Consider the following 20,451-nt stretch of genomic DNA (forward strand, 5'->3'; position numbering starts at 1 on the left):
TTCCTTTTTGTTTGTTTATATTCATATATTTATTGCACCCCCTCCTTTATGTCCTTTCCATTTTTTCGTGAGTTTCTTTATTTCTTTGTCTTGTCTTTGCTTCTTCTTCGTGACTTTCTTGTCTTTCAACTTCATTTTCTGTTTGCTTATTTTATGTGACTCTCTTGTCTTCTTCGTGACTTTCTTGTGCTTCAACTTGTTTTCTTTGTTTTACCTTCTTGTCTTTAAACTTGTTTTCTGACTTTGTTTCTTTTTTCCGTGACTTTCTTGTCCTTCAACTTCTTTTCTCTTTGTGTATTTTTCATGACATTCTTGTCTTTGTACTTGTGTTCTTTGGTTGACATTCTTTTCCTTTCTTTGTTTTATCTGGGAGGTCCCCACAGTTAGGGTCCTTAGGGAGTCAGGGGACATTTTTTTGTAGTTTTTTGTTTTTTAAGGGTTCCCTGTGGTTAGGGTTTGGGGAAAAAAAACAGTGGTCCCAGCAATTGCTGGTACCCTGTTGATGCACGGGTTAGGGTTAGGGATTTGTGAAAAAATACGCAATGAACCCTCCCCACCTTGTCCGACGACTTGGTGGTTGGGGATTAGGGGGAGCTCAAGTTGGGAGGGTTAGGGATTTGAGATAGAACGCAATAGCCCTCCCCACTTCGTCCGACGACTGGGTGGTTGAATAGAGGGTCATTGGAGATGCACGGGCCGGCGCACTTCATGCGTAGCCTCCTAGACCATGTTCGGTCTCTACTTCCGTTTTCCTCTCGGCTCCGTTCCTGTCCACTGGACCATTTGGCGTTAGGTACTCTATTTTTATATTAACATTCTTTGTTGTGTTCCTTCCTCTTGAGTTTCTTGGTTAGGTTAAACTACCATAAGGTGTTAACTGCACAGCTCTCAGGAGACCCTGGGGCAGCCGTGGCAGTCCACCAAGTATCTGGTTTTGGTTTTTCTATTTTTACATTAACATTCTGTGTTGTGGTCCCTCCTTTTGAGTTTCTTGGTTAGGTTAAACTACCATAAGGTGTTAACTGCACAGCTCTCAGGAGACCCTGGAGCAGCCGTGGCAGTCCACCAAGTGTCTGGCTTTGGTCTTTCTATTTTTATATTAACATTCTTTGTTGTGTTCCTTCCTTCTGAGTTTCTTGGTTAGGGTTAGGGGGGGTTAGGGAGAGGAAAAGTGTTCCGGTCCCTGAAGGGACGCGGAGGTGCACGGTCCTTCCCTTGGGCCCTCCCGCTACTCCACTGCCTGTTACGGCCACCAGGGACTAGGCGCCGTCCCCGGTACCGTACAGGGATCCAATCCTGGTCATCCTCCAGGTAGACCATTTTTTGTTTTTTTGTTGTGTTGTTTTGTCTTGTCTCTGGTGAAGCCTTTGTTATCTAATAATAAAATAATTTGTTTGGATGATGCAGCCTTTGGTATTATAGTTTAATAAAATTTATCTGTTTGTTATTTATGAATGTAGATATGAATGATAATGTATCTAATTAATAATGCAAAGAAAAGGAAGAAAAAACAAAAAGAATGAAAAAGAGCTTTTTTTTAATGAAAATAAAAAAATTAATTAATTTTTAATAAATTCAAAATAGGCCGATTGATAGTGTGCCCGGGGCAACGTTTCGACCCAACAGGGTCTTCTTCAGGCCAGGGCACACGCTGTAAAAACTGAAAAGGTGGCTGCTGTAAGCAATCAGGAGATGTTGCTTGTTCGGCTGTCAGGGCAAGAATGAGGGTGTTAAGCACTCCTCCCCTTATATAGCCTCTGTTAAACTAAACTGAAAATGCAGTTTTCAATGAACTGATGTTTTAACTTTTTTGCAGCCTTGCCTATAATGATGGAAAAAAAACCCAAAAATGGAAAATGTGCATATAATTGAATAACACAAAATAGTTTTTAATGTTTTTTAATAGTTTTTAACTACCATAAATGTTTTAGATAGGGTTAGGGGGGTTAGGGGAATTCAAGTTGGGAGTCCGGTCCCCGAAGTGCTCCGATGCACGGTCCACACCTGTTCCCATCCCGGGCGTTCAGGTCCCCCACAGTACGCCCCAAAGGGGTATGATCGTCCAACGGGCTGGTGATGATGTCCCCATCCCGGTTCAAAAAATTAACCATGATTAGGTTTTTATAATGATTTTTAATCGTGCACTTGTGCATCGTTGGGCCGTCGCTACGTTTCGGCGAATTATAGGCCTTCTTCAGGCTGGCTGAACGTGTCTGTCTATGTGTGTTTTTTGTGTGCCTCTCTTGGCTTTTATAGTGTGCTGTCTCCTCTCACTCTTGGGTTTTCTGTTTTATTATTTTCATGTTTAATATTCTTAATGTTTTGTCCTGTCTTTTCTTTGGCTTTCTTTGTTTTATATTATTTTTATGGCACCCCCTTCTTTAATGTCCTTTCCAGTATTTGTCTTTAATTTTTATATTTATGGCACCCCCTTCCTATTTGTCCTTTCCTTTGGTTTTTACGTGACTTCTTTGTAATTATCCTGTCCCTCCTCTTTTGTCCTTGTTATGTCCTCCTCTGTGACTTTTTGTGTTATATCCAATTGTTTGGATGTGTCCTCCAAGTCCTCCTTTAATTTTTCTGTCCAAATTATGTTTCTCTTTTTGACTGTAGGATTATGTCCAATTATTTTGTGTCCTCCAAATACTCCTTTTATTGTTTTGTCCCAATTATGTGTTTGTCTTTTTTGACTTTTGTATTTTGTCCAATTGTTTTGTGTCCTCCAAGTCCTCCTTTGTTTTGTCCTAATTACATGTTTGTAGTGCTGACTTTTGTATTATGTTCAATTATTTTATACCCTCCAAATCCTCCTTTATTTTGTTATGTCCAATTGTTTTTGTCAAAAGTGTATGTGGTTAGGGTCAGGATGTGTTGTGTCCAATTGTTTTTGTGTGTCCTGTGTGGTTAGGGTTAGGATTGATGAGGGGGTCGGGATACCCCCAGCCCAAGGGGCAAAGGCCCTCTTAGGGCATCGCAGTCAGGGAACCCGACGCTACCCAAGCGGGTGGACAGGCGGCACTGGCCGGTTAGGGGAATTCAAGTTGGGAGTCCGGTCCCCGATGCACTGTTCCCATCCCGGGCGTTCAGGTCCCCCACAGTACGCCCCAAAGGGGTATGATCGTCCAACGGCCGGTGATGATGTCCCCATCCCGGTTCAAACAACCAACCATGATCAGGTTTTTATTATGCTTTTTAACCCTTGTGTGGCCTGGACCCCCCCCAAAAAAGGGGGGGGGTCACGCAGACCCCGGCAGCGCGGACCCAGGTCTCGTCGCGAAACAGGGCTCCGGCTCGGGGTGGGGGCGGATGGGGGTCAGGCGGACCCCCGGCTATAGCGGGTCTCGTCACAGCGTCGGACAAAGGCACCTAATCGGCTGTAACCCTCCATCGATCGGGTAAGTTACGATGGCAAACCTTGGGGTCTGGAGGGACCCGTTCTCCTGCTCCCCGCAGGCAAGCGCTTAGCCGGATGGGACCCGGGTTACGCATAAACCGGCCTAAGTGAGGACTTCGGACTCTCTCTGTCTCCCTGTCCTCTTTCCTCCTTCTCCTTTGTTCTCCTGCACCTCGCTGTCGGACGCTTAGCTTTGCAGAGGCCAGTGTTCGCGTAAACCAGCTTCCGTGAGGACCTCGGACTATTTCTGCCTCCTAGTCCTCCTACCTCCTTCTGCTCCGTTCTCCTGCTCCTCGCAGGTGAGCGCTTAGGCGGATGGGCCCGAGTTACGCGTAAACCGGCCTAAGTGGAGACCTCGGGCGCTCTGTGTTCCGTGGGTACTCTGTGACCCCTTAGTAATGGCGATGGGGTATTTCGCAACCCCAATGCACATTCGTAAGTTACGATGACAAACACTGGGGTCTGGAGGGACCCCTAAACGTCGGAGGAAACAACTCTCAACTTCAGATCATCATCATCATCATCGTCTCCTTCTTGGCAGTGTTCGCGTAAACCGGCCTAAGTAAGAACCTCGGACTCTCCCTGCCTCCTAATCCTCCTCCTCTCCTCGGTTCTCCTGCGCCTCGCTGTCGGACGCTTAGCTTTGCAGAGGGCAGTGTTCGCGTAAACCGGCCTCTATGAGGACCTCGGATGCTCCCTGCATCCTAGTCCCCCTACCTCCTGCTCCTCAGTTCTCTTGCTCCTCGCAGGGGAGGGCTTAGCCGGACGGGCCCAGGTTGCACGTAAACCGGTCTAAGTGAGGACATCGGACTCTCCCTGCCTTCTAGTCCTCCTTCCTCCTTCTGCTCCGTTCTCCTGCTCCTCGAAGGCAAGCACCTTGCCGGATCGGCCCCGGGTTACGCATAAACCGGCCTAAGTGAGGACCTTGGACTGTCTCTGACTCCCTGTCCTCTTTCCTCCTTCTCCTCTGTTCACCTGCGCCTCGCTGTTGGACACTTAACTTTGCAGATGGCAGTGTTCGCGTAAACCGGCTTCCGTGAGGCCATCGGACTATCTCTTCCTCCTTGTCCTGCTACCTCCTTCTGCTCCGTTCTCCTGCTCCTCGCAGGTGAGCACTTAGGTGGATGGGCCCAGAGTTAGGGACCCCGAACCGCTGGAGGGAACAACTCTAAACTTCACATCATCATCGTCAACATCATCATCATCATCTCCTCCTTCTCGGTAGTGTTCGCGTAAACCGGCCTAAGCGAGGACCTCGGACTCTCCCTGCCTCCTAGTCCTTCCTCTTTCTGCTCCGTTCTGCTTCTACTTGCAGGAGAGCGCTTAGCAGGATGGGCCCCAGGTTACGCGTAAACCGGCCTAAGTGAGGACCTCGGACTCTCCCTGCCTCAGCATCCTCCTTCTCCTCGGTTCTCCTGCGCCTCGCTGTCGGACGCTTAGCTTTGCAGAGGGCAATGTTCGCGTAAACTGGCCTCCATGAGGACCTCGGACTCCCCCTGCATACTTGTCCTCCTACCTCCTTCTGCTCTGTTCTCCTGCTCCTGCGAGTACTTAGCTGGATGGGCCCCGGGTTACGCGTAAACCGGCCTAAGCAGGGAACTCAAACTCTCCCTACCTCCTAGTCCTCCTACCTCCTTCTGTTCCGTTCTCCTGCTCCTCGCAGGCAAGCGCTTAGCTGCTGGGCCCCGGGTTGCGCGTAAACCGGCCTTCGCGAGGACTGGGGGTGCTCTCTACTCCGTGGGTACACTGTGACCCCTTTGTAATCATGATGGGGTAATTCGCAACCCCAATGCACATTCGTAAGTTACGATAGCAAACACCACCAGCAGTTGTGGTGGTTGTTGTGGCAGCGGTTGTGGTGGATGGTGCTGGTGCTATAGTGCTTGGAGCTGGGGTCATGTTGATTGCGGTTGGTATAGTTATTGCAGTTGTGGTGGTCGGAGGTGCTGTTGTAAGGAATGGTGCTGTAGTTTTAGAGGTTGGTGCAGCAGTTGTGGTGGTCGGACCTGCTGTTGTAATGAACGGTGCAGCAGTTGTGGTGGTAGGAGTTGCTGTTGTAATGAATGGCACTGTAGTTGTAGTGGTTGGTGCAGCAGTTGTGGTGGTCGGAGCTGCTGTTGTAAAGAATGGTGCAGCAGTTGTGGTGGTTGGTGCAGCAGTTGTGGTGGTCGCAGTTGCTGTTGTAATGAATGGCACTGTAGTTGTAGTGGTTGGTGCAGCAGTTGTGGTGGTTGGTGCAGCAGTTGTGGTGGTCGCAGTTGCTGTTGTAATGAATGGCACTGTAGTTGTAGTGGTTGGTGCAGCAGTTGTGGTGGTTGGTGCAGCAGTTGTGGTGGTCGCAGTTGCTGTTGTAATGAATGGCACTGTACTTGTGGTGGTTGGTGCAGCAGTTGTGGTGGTTGGTGCAGCAGTTGTGGTGGTCGGAGTTGCTGTTGTAATGAATGACACTCTACTTGTGGTGGTTGGTGCAGCAGTTGTGGTGGTCGGAGTTGTTGTTGTAATGAATGACACTCTACTTGTGGTGGTTGGTGCAGCAGTTGTGGTGGTCGGAGTTGTTGTTGTAATGAATGGCACTGTAGTTGTAGAGGTTGGTGCAGCAGTTGTGGTGGTTGGTGGAGCAGTTGTGGTGGTTGGAGCTGCTGTTGTAATGAATGGCACTGTACTTGTAGTGGTTGGTGCAGCAGTTGTGGTGGTCGGAGTTGCTGTTGTAATGAATGGCACTGTACTTGTGGTGGTTGGTGCAGCGGTTGTGGTGGTCGGAGCTGCTGTTGTAATGAATGGCACTGTACTTGTGGTGGTTAGTGCAACAGTTGTGGTAGATGTTGCTGGTGCTATAGTGTTTGGAGCTGCGGTCATGTTGATTGGTGTTGGTGTAGTTACTGTTGGTGCTACTGATGTGGTAGTCACAGCTGCATTAGTTGTTGTTGGAGGTGCAGTTGTGGTGGTTGGTGCTCCAGTTGTGCTTTGTGCTGTTGTCATGACTGTTGATACAATAGTTCTTTTATTATCAACAGTTTTGAAGATTATCATCAAGCAGTTTGACTTTCCAAACTTTACACGATTCTTTATTGTATCATTCTCACTTTGCCTAAAAGTTTCTCGTGTACTGTAAATATGCATTTTGTTAGTATATAACAGTGTTAAATATTTTCCGTCTACTTTCCTTCAACATGGTTTAAGGTGCTTTAGAGCATTCACATTATTAGGTACAGTTGAACCGCTTTACAAATTAAATATATTCTCTATAATGTAATTAGGTTTATTTAAAAAAATCCTTAAACTGTATTATGTCTGCAGTAGGTTCTATGCCATAAAGCACATTTACCCTACATCTCAATTGGTATTGATCATTGGTTTACGATTTATTTTATATAGGATCTTTGGTTTTCTATGCACCTTCTGTCTCCATGGCTATTATCCAAAATTACATAAAGTATATAAAGGCAGTTGTTGATTATTAAGTATTATTATTAAGTAATATATTGTTTTATACCTGTAATCTTTTTGCTGTCAATACCCAATTTGTGTAATAGGGCTTCACTGACTCCCGTAATGTGAATAATTTGATTATTTTAAAAAAACCCACAAATTCTTTGCTTTGATGCTTAATGCATGGATCTGTAGCGCTCCGTTGTCGCCATGAAAATGGAAGTTTTTACCCACACTAAAAACATACATGCAATAGAAATGTATTTAGGAGCAGTGTATGAATTAAAAGTTCAACAGAAAAAACACAACAGCAGCAGTGAAGATGATGGCACTGTTTAACGTGGAGCTGGAGTGTTTTGCGAAGAGCAAAGAGGCGGAGGCGTTACTGAGAGGGTGAGCCCAGGCTGAGTGACGAAAACACGGTTCTAGCGTCTAAAACTGCAGCACTGTTCCTGATCCACTGGGGAAAAAACGATCGGGAATCCTTCATAGAACAACCTAAGTTTTTTTACACAGCAAAAAAAATCTGTTGTAAGCCTCCAAAAGTATATTAAAATACAGACGAACTGTTAGCTTAGTCTGATACCATGTTTAAACTATATGATATAAATTATGACGCAGCCATCCTATTTTACATGGAAGCGACACCTGCAAAGAGTGATGAGTCTCAAGCAGAGCATAGGGTGTAATAGACCATATTCATTTCAAGGCTTTCATGATTTTTTAGAGATTGAAAGTGAAACAATATAAAATATTGTGTTAATTAAATTGCTTTCATATTTTAAAATATAAAAATAAAAGTAATTAATGTCTACACCATTATAAAGTCTCTTTGTCACCGACACAAAAACTGGTATCAAAGCACAGAGCAAACTGATATGCTCGCTTTTCTTCATTGCAGCCACTCATTCACTTTCACACTTAAATTTAGCCTTCCAATTTTGTTTAACATTACCCTTTTGCTGTACTTCAGATTATTTATATATTGTTGCATTTAAGAAAATGCTTTCTTTAAAAAATGTAATACAGTCAAAGGTTGAAGTTTTTTTTGACAGATGTTGTATGCAGTTAAACTTTAAAAAATCGCAGTTTCTAAAATGGAAACTAATGTGCAGTTCATTTTGAAAGAGCTGTGTTTTTTTATCTTTTGAATATTCATTCTTGCTCATTATTAATCCCAAATGATTTCTTATCCAATTAATTGATGGAATAATCAATAGAATACTCAATAGAATACTCAATTACTAAAATAATCGATAACTGCAGCCCTAATGTCGAACAGAAAAAAATACAATTCAGTAAAATTTGGGTCTTGTTTAGAGTAAAATGGAATAAATATGGAAGTCATCTGGACATTAGTTGACATTTTGTTTTTATGAGAATATTAGGTTTTTTTTTTGAGGATGCACTGAAAGCATGCAAATATCTAGCAACATTTATTTACTTTATAATAAACATTGTTTAGTTATTGCATGAAAATGTCCAAGCAGTATTATCCAGCAAATAATTTTTCTTCCCATGATGGTTGTTGTTACTTGTCACTGCTCTCAGGACAGACTGTTTTTATGTCTGACTGTGCATTGTACTGAGATCATGAAATGCTCCTCCCTCCACTATTCAAAGGGAGTGTTTAAGAATTAGTGACAGAGACTACTTTCATAGAAACTGAAACATGGGAAAATACATGTATTTGTAATGTACAACAAATTATTTTTTGTTTTTTATTAATAATATTAAAATGCATTACACTTTAGAAACATCAGAAGGCCCTTACACTATGCAGCATTACAGGGTGACAGTCCAGTTTTTAACAGTTAATGTCGCTGCAATCTCTACTAGTTTAACTTAGTTTGTCGTATCTGGTAGTGTCTGATTTGTAGCTGCTTCTTGATCTTAATGAGTAAAATTTTCATTCTCATTGTAGGCTATGAATTGAAGCACTCTGTAAGAGTACATCACTTAGAGTTTATGAGTCATAACAAAGATAAAATTAATAACACACAAAAAATAAATTGTAAATTGTATATTAGACTTAAGAAATGCAAACATTATGTGTGCATAAAGTTGATTTAGTTGTTTTATTTTGACTTTAACACTGATGGGCCGGTTTAAAATAAACTGAAAGTATGCAGCTAAAGCTTATTCATATAACCAGAATTTTGAAAGCACAATTGGGTTAACGTCCTTGTGCTGTCAGCCAACTAAAGTGCCATTGCAATTAGCAACTAAAGCTATTAATGTGGCAGACGAACAGGTTTTTTGTTATGTGCTGGAGGTTCTCCCTTCATAATGAGTTTTACTCAAAGAGGAAGTTTGTTACAGTCAACTTTATTAATTCTATGTTTCTTTTATTTATAGCTACATTCATTCCACGATGTGCCAAATGTGTTCAGTTGGTGAATTGTCTAGAGTGCACGTAGAGCAGTTTAGCAGCCAGACTCTTCTACCACAAACAATGATCAAATCACCTGAACTATACTTATCTAACTAACCTACTCTGAGCTAATGCTGATTTTGTTCTCATCTTTAGTGAGGAGAGGTTGGAGGACGGATGACCACAACTGGATCCGAAGATGCGCTTATCCCCATGTACTGAGTTGATTACAATCACAGAACAGGAAAGCAGCATCCCCTGGGCATTCAGTGAGTAGTACAATGTAAATCTTTCTGAGTTAACCATCTAACATGCCAAAAATGAGCAGAGAGGAAAATGAAAACAATGCAACCAATTTGCAGGTTCACAGATCAGGCTGGGTCAGTCCCTCCCTCCCTGTTCATTATACTTACTTACATCGGTATTAAGTAATAATTACACATAATAGTCCTCAGCAAAACCACAGGATTGTGTGTATAATGAGTCTTCTTGTCTTCCTGCATTCTTCCAGAGACACAAAAAACAAGGTTGAAGCTGACTCATGCGCGCACACACACACACACACACACACACACACACACACACACACACACGTTTCATTAAGAATAAAAATGCTTTATTATTAGAAAACAGGGAAAAGCTCTGTTTTAGCACTTTGATCATTTTTATTCACATAAGGCTCTCAGCTCTGATCACAAAGGGCAGGGACAAATCAGTCTTATCAAACTCTCTGTGATTAGATCCACGATGTGAAGTTCACATTGTGAAACAAACGAAGTTGGTGAACTGCTGTGCTTATTTCTGAAATTATATGAATGTTTCTAAACTTGTTTTTCTAATACTCATTTTATTAATTTACTGTAAGTAAATATTAAAGTGGACTAATAATTCTTGTTAGAACATATGTTAATATTTACACAAGAGTCTACATTTGTATGCTGAAATCAAAATTGTGGAACCTGTGTTGATGGTAAAGAAAAAGTAAACATATGTTTTCTGTCATGGTCCCTGTGTCTACCCGGCTGGCTCCTCAAGGCTACATGTTTTGTTTTGGTTTTGCTCTCTCTCTCTCTCTCTCTTATTGCTCTACCTGGGTGGTGCTCACTGTGATCTTCTGCTTCTTTGGCCCATGCTCCTGCTCCTAATCACGCACTGGTGATACATCATGTTCTCAGGCCACTCCTTAAGGCAGTGGTTCTGAGCTCCTCGTCGTTGGACTATTGAGTTTTGATACGTTATTGTAAATCCAGCTTTGTAAATTTTAGTGTGTTTGTGTGTGTACCTATTTGTGACTTTCGTCTCTCAGTGCTTATACTCCCCGAACCTTGGAACCTTAAGCGTGGATGTTTGCAGTTTGGAGTGGCTTGTGTGTGGGATGCCTCAAGCAGAGCAAACGAGTGAGAAGAATCAGTTTCTCTTCCCCGAATCTTTCCCGTGGACCACTGGAACCCCTGCCCCCCCCGTATATATATTCTGCTTCTGGTGTTTTTGTGTAAATAAAAGAACTGTTAACTTGTGATTCCAGTCTGCACCTCAGTCCAATCCACCTGCCGTAACAATTAAAGTAATAGACTGAATGTCATGGTTACATCATATTGGAAATATGATAAGATAAATATGAAGCCATACCTGCTTGAACGCCGTCCAGATTCACAAGGTCCACATGAGATAACACAGAGCAAACTGATATGCTCGCTTTTCTTCATTGCAGCCACTCATTCACTTTCACACTTAAATTTAGCCTTCCAATTTTGTTTAACGTTACCCTTTTACTGTACTTCAGATTATTTATATATTGTTACATTTAAGAAAATGCTTTCTTTAAAAAATGTAATACAGTCAAAGGTTGAAGTTTTTTTTGACAGATGTTGTATGCAGTTAAACTTTAAAAAATCGCAGTTTCTAAAATGGAAACTAATGTGCAGTTCATTTTGAAAGAGTTGTGTTTTTTTATCTTTTGAATATTCATTCTTGCTCATTATTAATCCCAAATGATTTCTTATCCAATTAATCGATGGAATAATCAATAGAATACTCAATAGAATACTCAATTACTAAAATAATCGATAACTGCAGCCCTAATGTCGAACAGAAAAAAATACAATTCAGTAAAATTTGGGTCTTGTTTAGAGTAAAATGGAATAAATATGGAAGTCATCTGGACATTAGCTGACATTTTGTTTTTATGAGAATATTAGTTTTTTTTTTTGAGGATGCACTGAAAGCATGCAAATATCTAGCAACATTTATTTACTTTATAATAAACATTGTTTAGTTATTGCATGAAAATAACGGTCATAAGTATCAACAGTTTAAGTATCCTATCTCAAAACCCAGCAAAAAGTCATACAGTCTTGGCAAGAAATAAAAACTTTACTTACAGTATTGTAATAAACAAAACCAGCATCTTAAATACAGGCATTCAGCAATGTGTAACACTCTCTGTGAACTTCCTAAAACTCTAGGGACCTCGCAGCTGCCTCATTTGCATTTTCACACACACACACACAGTCTAAAAATAATACCAGCCTGACTCACAGACTCCTCTCACACACAACTTTACACAGACGTCTTTATAATTACAATAAAAACAATTATCAGGCCTGAGATTGCACAACCTACAGAATTTTGACAAATTTAAATTAACCCTCCAAGGGATAAACTCCAAGATTTTTATTATCAATTACCCAGTATCAGGTCCAACCTGTCTCTGGTCTAATCTCTAAAATCCCTAACTCAATTTAAAAGCGTCCAACGCCCAAGCTCCAAGCTTTGCTACCCAAAAAAGCGCAAATACCGTTCCAAACGGTCAAGTGGTCCAACCACTAGTTATTCTGGAGTGCCCCAAGCTCCACAGTGACCAACTGACTATCCCTCGTAGAGGACGAAGGCACGCGTCCGCACCCTCGGCAAGCGTTACCTCTGGACAATGCGCTTCTTAACAGACGCCGCTGTCGTTCTAGAGAAATTTAGAATAATTTGAACCAACAATCTACACTCCCAGACGAGAGTAAAATTCCGGCAGACCTATCCTTGTGGACATAGGGGACTCTAACCCACAAAATGACCATCACAAGATAGGGTCAGTGACCAATGGGACTCTAACCAACAAAATGACCAAATTCCCTACTTTCTACGTGAGACTCGAACTCACTTTATCTCTTTTCCTTCTCTTTGGGACTTGAACCCAGTACTTTTACTTATAACTTATCATTACTTCAACCGGTAAACCTCATGAAAACTTCACCAAAATCAAAACAGACATTTATCAGTAATTTCAGTGAGTAGACTTTTAATTTGGAATATCCAAATGGCACATTTTGGAAATAATTCAACAGGTAGTGCCTTACCTTTGAATAAGCCGGCTTATGTCCACTCACTTCGACCACTGACTCGTGTCTGCCCGTTCGAGCGCCTCGGACCCTCTCGGTCTCAACCTCCACTCTCTCTACTCAACCCTCGGCCAATGCACCAAATGTTACGGGTCCGAAATTGAGGGGCGAGAGTAAAACAATCATGGTCCAGAAGAGGTCGATCAAACAATTGATTTTAATGAATACACGCAGCGTGGGGAGACGTACACTGGAAACCATCAGTTGTAAATCCCCGACCAAAAATACACTTCAGATTGCTTTTATAACATCAGGGTATTATGACGCCCCCTCTTGCGTTTACAAGCACATAATTTGCATCTTAAGAACATTCTTTGCCCCTTGTACAGACAATGATCTATTCTAAGAAATAAATGCAGACACAGAAGTTCCCCTTTCTGGCATCCTCTTTCAAATATGGTGATGATCTCAGGCCTTTGAGGTCCCCATGGACTTGTCCTCCTCTTTGCGTCACCTGTTGCTAGGCAAACTCAAATGCAACAAGAAGCTGAATACATTCAGGCCTTCACTCAGCTACTATTTTACTGTAGCAATATACTCAGCATATAAGCTTTTAAGATTATAGATTTAACTCAACGATTTAAAGTGGTTATAACTGCACCTGTAATAAACATGTTAATATTTGATTATGATAACCCCTGTAATACAAATTATAACATAACGCCAGCAACTTCAATAAATGCTTGGATGAAATGATAATTAATGCAATGATAAGATGATGGTTATGTAAACTAATCCCTGTAATTCCACAACGGGAAAATACATGTATTTGTAATGTACAACAAATTATTTTTTGTTTTTTATTAATAATATTAAAATGCATTACACTTTAGAAACATCAGAAGGCCCTTACACTATGCAGCATTACAGGGTGACAGTCCAGTTTTTAACAGTTAATGTCACTGCAATCTCTACTAGTTTAACTTAGTTTGTCGTACCTGGTAGTGTCTGATTTGTAGCTGCTTCTTGATCTTAATGAGTAAAATTTTCATTCTCATTGTAGGCTATGAATGGAAGCACTCTGTAAGAGTACATCACTTAGAGTTTATGAGTCATAACAAAGATAAAATTAATAACACACAAAAAACAAATTGTAAATTGTATATTAGACTTAAGAAATGCAAACATTATGTGTGCATAAAGTTGATTTAGTTGTTTTATTTTGACTTTAACACTGATGGGCCGGTTTAAAATAAACTGAAAGTATGCAGCTAAAGCTTATTCATATAACCAGAATTTTGAAAGCACAACTGGGTTAACGTCCTTGTGCTGTCAGCCAACTAAAGTGCCATTGCAATTAGCAACTAAAGCTATTAATGTGGCAGACGAACAGGTTTTTTGTTATGTGCTGGAGGTTCTCCCTTCATAATGAGTTTTACTCAAAGAGGAAGTTTGTTACAGTCAACTTTATTAATTCTATGTTTCTTTTATTTATAGCTACATTCATTCCACGATGTGCCAAATGTGTTCAGTTGGTGAATTGTCTAGAGTGCACGTAGAGCAGTTTAGCAGCCAGACTCTTCTACCACAAACAATGATCAAATCACCTGAACTATACTTATCTAACTAACCTACTCTGAGCTAATGCTGATTTTGTTCTCATCTTTAGTGAGGAGAGGTTGGAGGACGGATGACCACAACTGGATCCGAAGATGCGCTTATCCCCATGTACTGAGTTGATTACAATCACAGAACAGGAAAGCAGCATCCCTGGGCATTCAGTGAGTAGTACAATGTAAATCTTTCTGAGTTAACCATCTAACATGCCAAAAAAATGAGCAGAGAGGAAAATGAAAACAATGCAACCAATTTGCAGGTTCACAGATCAGGCTGGGTCAGTCCCTCCCTCCTGTTCATTATACTTACTTACATCGGTATTAAGTAATAATTACACATAATAGTCCTCAGCAAAACCACAGGATTGTGTGTATAATGAGTCTTCTTGTCTTCCTGCATTCTTCCAGAGACACAAAAACAAGGTTGAAGCTGACTCATGCGCGCACACACACACACACACACACACACACACACACACACACACACACACACGTTTCATTAAGAATAAAAATGCTTTATTATTAGAAAACAGGGAAAAGCTCTGTTTTAGCACTTTGATCATTTTTATTCACATAAGGCTCTCAGCTCTGATCACAAAGGGCAGGGACAAATCAGTCTTATCAAACTCTCTGTGATTAGATCCACGATGTGAAGTTCACATTGTGAAACAAACGAAGTTGGTGAACTGCTGTGCTTATTTCTGAAATTATATGAATGTTTCTAAACTTGTTTTTCTAATACTCATTTTATTAATTTACTGTAAGTAAATATTAAAGTGGACTAATAATTCTTGTTAGAACATATGTTAATATTTACACAAGAGTCTACATTTGTATGCTGAAATCAAAATTGTGGAACCTGTGTTGATGGTAAAGAAAAAGTAAACATATGTTTTCTGTCATGGTCCCTGTGTCTACCCGGCTGGCTCCTCAAGGCTACATGTTTTGTTTTGGTTTTGCTCTCTCTCTCTCTCTCTCTCTCTCTCTCTTATTGCTCTACCTGGGTGGTGCTCACTGTGATCTTCTGCTTCTTTGGCCCATGCTCCTGCTCCTAATCACGCACTGGTGATACATCATTGCCTCAGGCCACTTCTTAAGGCAGTGGTTCTGAGCTCCTCGTCGTTGGACTATTGACTAAAACTAAAAACAAACTAAAAACTACTTCCAAAAACATTCAGTTTTGATATTAATGAGTTTTTTGGGTTCATTGAGAACATGGTTGTTGTTCAATAATAAAATTATTCCTCAAAAATACAACTTGCCTAATAATTCTGCACTCCCTGTATAAAGATACCTTAAAGCATATTGTTTTCCTTTTCTGTTTTGCAGAATAAGAAGGACCTTCCAAATTACAGAGGATATTGGCCTTTGCAAAAAGAGCAACTATGGTGCCACCTACTGGCTTTTTCCCAGCACCCTCCATTGAGCTATTCATAGAGGAGATGACTTCTTTTCTACAGTAGTTTCCCTCTTGGCGACACGTTTGTTAACCTTTCGTTCTTGCATTACGTAACACTTCCAGGTCTGACAGAGTATGAACACATTATGCTGTTTGAGTTGTCATGTTTCTCTTTTGTCTTAGTCTCTCTTGGGAAAAAAAAATTAAAAATGCAAAGCCATACTTTCCCTGAAATTGTGCATTAACTTGTCAAGGTTTTAATATTTCCAAATTCACCTGCCTCAGTCAAGTTCCTTGTCAAATAAATAAATTAATAAATAAAAATAAAAATAAAATCTATATAATCTATAATGTAGCTCAATCAGTGAATCCAAAAAGTTTAAAATAGTTATATGTCTTCATACAACTCTGAGTTTAGTTTTTCATGTATTTTAGTCTTTCAAGTGAGTATATGATAGTTTGGCTGAAGCCATCAACACAGCAATGCAGGTCCAAGCGCCATCTAATCAACTTGTGGTTGCCATCAAAATGAGTGTTAAGAGATCAGAAAGCATTACTACTGAATTACAAACACCACCAAGTGCGGTACACTTTCTTACTCTTAAATCCCCCAAATTATTATCTAAAATATACAGAACACTTTCTAAACTAGATGAATCAATATCCCTTCCTATTGCAAAGTGGGAAGCAGATTTATCAGTAAGCTTAGACCAAAACTTCTGGTCTCAGGTATGCTTAAAACCTTTAAATTGATTAAAATCCCAGTCTGCAATTAATACAATACAAAATACTACATAGAGTGCACTATACTGGTCATCGGATGTTCAAGATGGGCTTTACATCTTCCAACAACTGCTCACACTGTCAAGGCAATACACCAGACAATTACATCCACGCCCTTTGGTTCTGTCCACCAGTGCAGAAGTTTTGGCGTGAGATATGTGAAGACTTATCAAAGTGTCTGAAATGTAACATTCCAGCCTCCCCTTTAGTGTGCTTGCTGAGCAACTTGGATGAGGTCACTGCAGAAATAAACACAGCCCACATTGTTTTTACAGCCCTATGCATTGCCAAGAAAACGGTCCTCCTTAACTGGAAAAATAAAAATAATCTTAATTCTTATCAATATAAAAACCATCTAATAGATCACATTAGTCTTGATACAGCCTCTGCCACCACATTTGATCAATCCCTTTGGGCTCCTTTGATCGGCTTCATCACCTAGTGGGGGTGGGGGGTCATAGTTTGGTCCTGCCTTCGCTATTGTGGTTGATGTGGAGGTTGGGATGGGCTTAGGGCGCCAGGAGAACCCCTAGAGACGTTATCCCTGGAGGGCTCAACCCGGGGGGTTGTGGTCATAACCTGGTTAGTGGCTCTGGTCGCTCTTAGAGGGTGTTCTCCTCGTGGCTGCGTGCAGCAGGGCTGGGGGATGGTCTGTACTGGCGGACGTAGGTTACTGGCCTGGTGGCCTGGCTGCCCCTGAGTGGATCCGGGGCAGGTGGGGGGGCTTGGGGTTCGGGGGTGCTTCGTCTCCGTGATGGGGCTCTGGCTGGGCCTTGGGGGCTTCGGTCCTCGTCGGTGTGTCGCCGAGGTTGTGGGCGGTGTCAGGAATAGAAATATTTTACTGCTATTATTTGCTGCTATTTTTATAATCATCATTACCATTTCATGTTAATAGGGATGTTGCTTTCATAGATGCATTCAGATGTTCAAATATATTGGTATTATATTAGCCTTTATTACAGGTCCAAAGAAGAACCATTTTAAATGGTTGAGTTGAATCTATAATTTAAATGTTATTAATGCTTTTATGATCTCTGTGTAGAGGGCAGAGACAGGAAAATACACTTTGTGCCAAAATGAGACAGGAAGTTATGTCTTTGAAGTTGCAGCTTTTGCAGAAGTGAAACTGAAAGCAAAGAGAGCATTTAAGGGCGAGACATATACATACAGACACAAATAGTGAGAGGTCATGACACGTACGCAGTACACAGCATGCACGCGCCCTCGCACGTGTACGCACAGACACACATACACACATACACACACACTGTTAGGGTGTAGGTGAAAGTTGACTGATGAAGCAGTAGATGCACGATGCGAGAGCTGAGCTGGCTTACGGAAACCACCGGGAGAAGATGGAAGCCAATGTACTTTTAATTGTGCCTTAAGTTGTCAAATAGAACATTTGTGGTTTTGAAGCTGATGTATGTGATGACGCAATGAGGGGCGTCACTAAATATACTCTGACGCATATAAAACTGTATTTTGATGTTAGGAGGATGAGATTGTGGGGCTGTCTGCTTACAGAGTCCGCTCATTCTCCCACGCGTGTCATTTCATTAAAATCATCGTCTTTACCCTTTGGACCAGTGTGGTTACTTGCATTCCTCCTGTGTTTCCTTCCCTATATTTTTGAACCTTAACATTTGGGGGCTTCGTCCGAGGGGGAAGTGAGACAGGACGGAGAAAGGTCCGAGGCGTCAGGCGCTCAGGCATTGGTCAGTGGTCAAAGTGAGTGACAAGCCGGCATATAACAAAAGGTAGGCACCACCTGTTGAATTTCTAAGTGTGCCAGATTGGACATGAGAAATTAAAGTCTACTCACTGAAATTACTGGTAGATGTCTGTTTTGATTTTGGTGAAAATCTCATGAGAACTAAAGTATAAGTTGAAGTAAAGATGATGAAACGTTGAAAATAAGTAAAGAGTAAAGAGAATAAGAGAAAATAAGTAAAGAATAAAGGAATGAGAAGAGAATTAAAGCAGTTGGACTGCTAAGTGAACTCTTAGAATGATAGGGAATTTGGTCATTGTGTGGGTTCAAGTCCCATTGGTTATGCAACCCTTAAGAACTTTCTCGGAGGTGACGCTCCCTGCTGGATAGAGAAATCTATCCTTCACCTAGCGATGACTAGGGATAGTTTCGGGCAACATTCGAGGAGGACTCGGGAATCTCCAAAACTGTTGAGGGTTGTCCTTAATCTTAATCCTGTTTTGGGTGTAGATTGTTGTTTCAAATTATTCTAAATTACTTTAGGACGAGGAGTCTGGGACCCTTAAGAAGCGCATAGCCCGGACGTTGCGATCCCTCCTCGATGTGGACGCCGCATTGTTGACCTATCACAGAGTAGGGTTAGCTCGGTTTGGCTTGACCGTGGGGTACAGGGCATCCTGAGATAAGCCAGTGGTTGGACCACTTTACCGTTTGGAGCGGTATCTCGCGCTTTTTGGCTACGATAAATTTGGTTAGGGCATTAGCAATCGGGCCACCGTCAGGGACGGAATACTGGCTAAAATTGGTCGCTTAAAAAAGTCAGGGACTTTATCGGTCGGACCGTTATGGATAAATTTGTCGAAATTTATAGGATTTAAGAGGCCTAAAATCTGTGCAGTTGTGATTAAAGACGTCTGTAATATAAAATATGAGATCTATGAGTAGGATCAATCTCTGTGTCAGTAATGCACAGCCGGATGTGCACGGATGGTGTGTAAATGCAAATGAGCAGCCGTGACGCGCAGAGAGGGTGGTTTCAATTTCGAGAGGACTGAGAGCTTTTTGCTAAATGCCTGTATATAAGAGGTTGGTTTTGTTTATTATGAGAGTGTAAATACAGTTTGAATATATTAGTGCGGATGTATAGTAAATGACTGAATTTTGATAGATGTATATTTCGTGAGCCATAAATGTTGGTGTGTTTTATTTTTCAGTTATGTGTGTGTGGGGAGAAGCGGGGTGTGAGACGATGAGAGGTTTCAGTTTTCTTTTTCTTTTTTCTTTTGACTTGCTCTTTCTGATCATGGAAGGCATGTTTAAAATACTCGTATGAAAGTGTATTTTAAGTGATTTTAACTGTGTGAATGCTGTCAGTATTTGATTTGAGTGACTCTGCATGATTTGTCTGAGTGAGTGGAAAATGGAAGTTTGAGAGAGAAAAGGCAGTGTGTGAGACGATTACTGAATGACTAAAGAGGTTAGAACCTTTAAACGTGTGTATGGAATAAAGGAGTGTGAAATATATTTCTTGTGTGATGAAAAGTAGGATGTGCTAAAGTTTGAAAGTGCTTTTAATTCAAGAAACGCATGAGTGAGGTTATGATGTGTGGAAGAGCTCTATTTAAATGTGTGTGAGTGAAATGAAGGTGTATTGTTTTAGACTAAGATTTAGTAGAATAAAAGAGGGCCTGTAGACTATAAATACAAAGAAAAAAACAAAGGAGTTAGATTAGTTTGAAGAACAGGAAATATGGCTCTGTGTACCGGGGCTGCAGCGACAGGAAATAGTGAACAGGAACTGTGCATGCCCATATATGGGAACTGAGTGTGTACAGAAAGAACACAGAGAGATAGATGAGTTAACTCTAGGCACATGAAGCAAATGAAGCCTTTAAGAAAAATGAATATAATACTAATTGTATGCTTTAGTGTGTCAATACAGGTGGACTCTCTCAACATTGGAACCTTGAGTTCAGCAGCAGAAAAGTAGAGTAATAGAATTGGGAGAAAATAAGCCAGTCTTTGGCTCGAAATTGTGCGGCTGGATCTCTCACTTTGTCCCTGAAGCGGAGAAGAAGTTCAAAGGACAGTCAATCGCCTGATGAAGACCGATAGAACATCGTGGACTTGAATACAGCAGGCAAACGACAGTGCCACTGATCCATTAACACTGATGACGACTGACAACCAGCAGCGGCATGTAAGAGTACTGCAACATGTACTGTGAAAATACAGGCTGGGCAGTTGAACAGTGGGATAAAGAAGTGTGGAAGAGCACTGGACATTGAGTGATATTTTGCCATGCTGGGACTTAATCTGAAAGAAAGACTGTAAAGAAACAGAGAAGAAGACAACAGCTGAGTTGAGACTGTGTTTGCTGGAGCTTTGAAGCCCGAACAGGACATTGTGC

This window comes from Oreochromis aureus, linkage group 17 (assembly GCF_013358895.1).
Source record: "Oreochromis aureus strain Israel breed Guangdong linkage group 17, ZZ_aureus, whole genome shotgun sequence".
Lineage (NCBI taxonomy): Eukaryota > Metazoa > Chordata > Actinopteri > Cichliformes > Cichlidae > Oreochromis > Oreochromis aureus.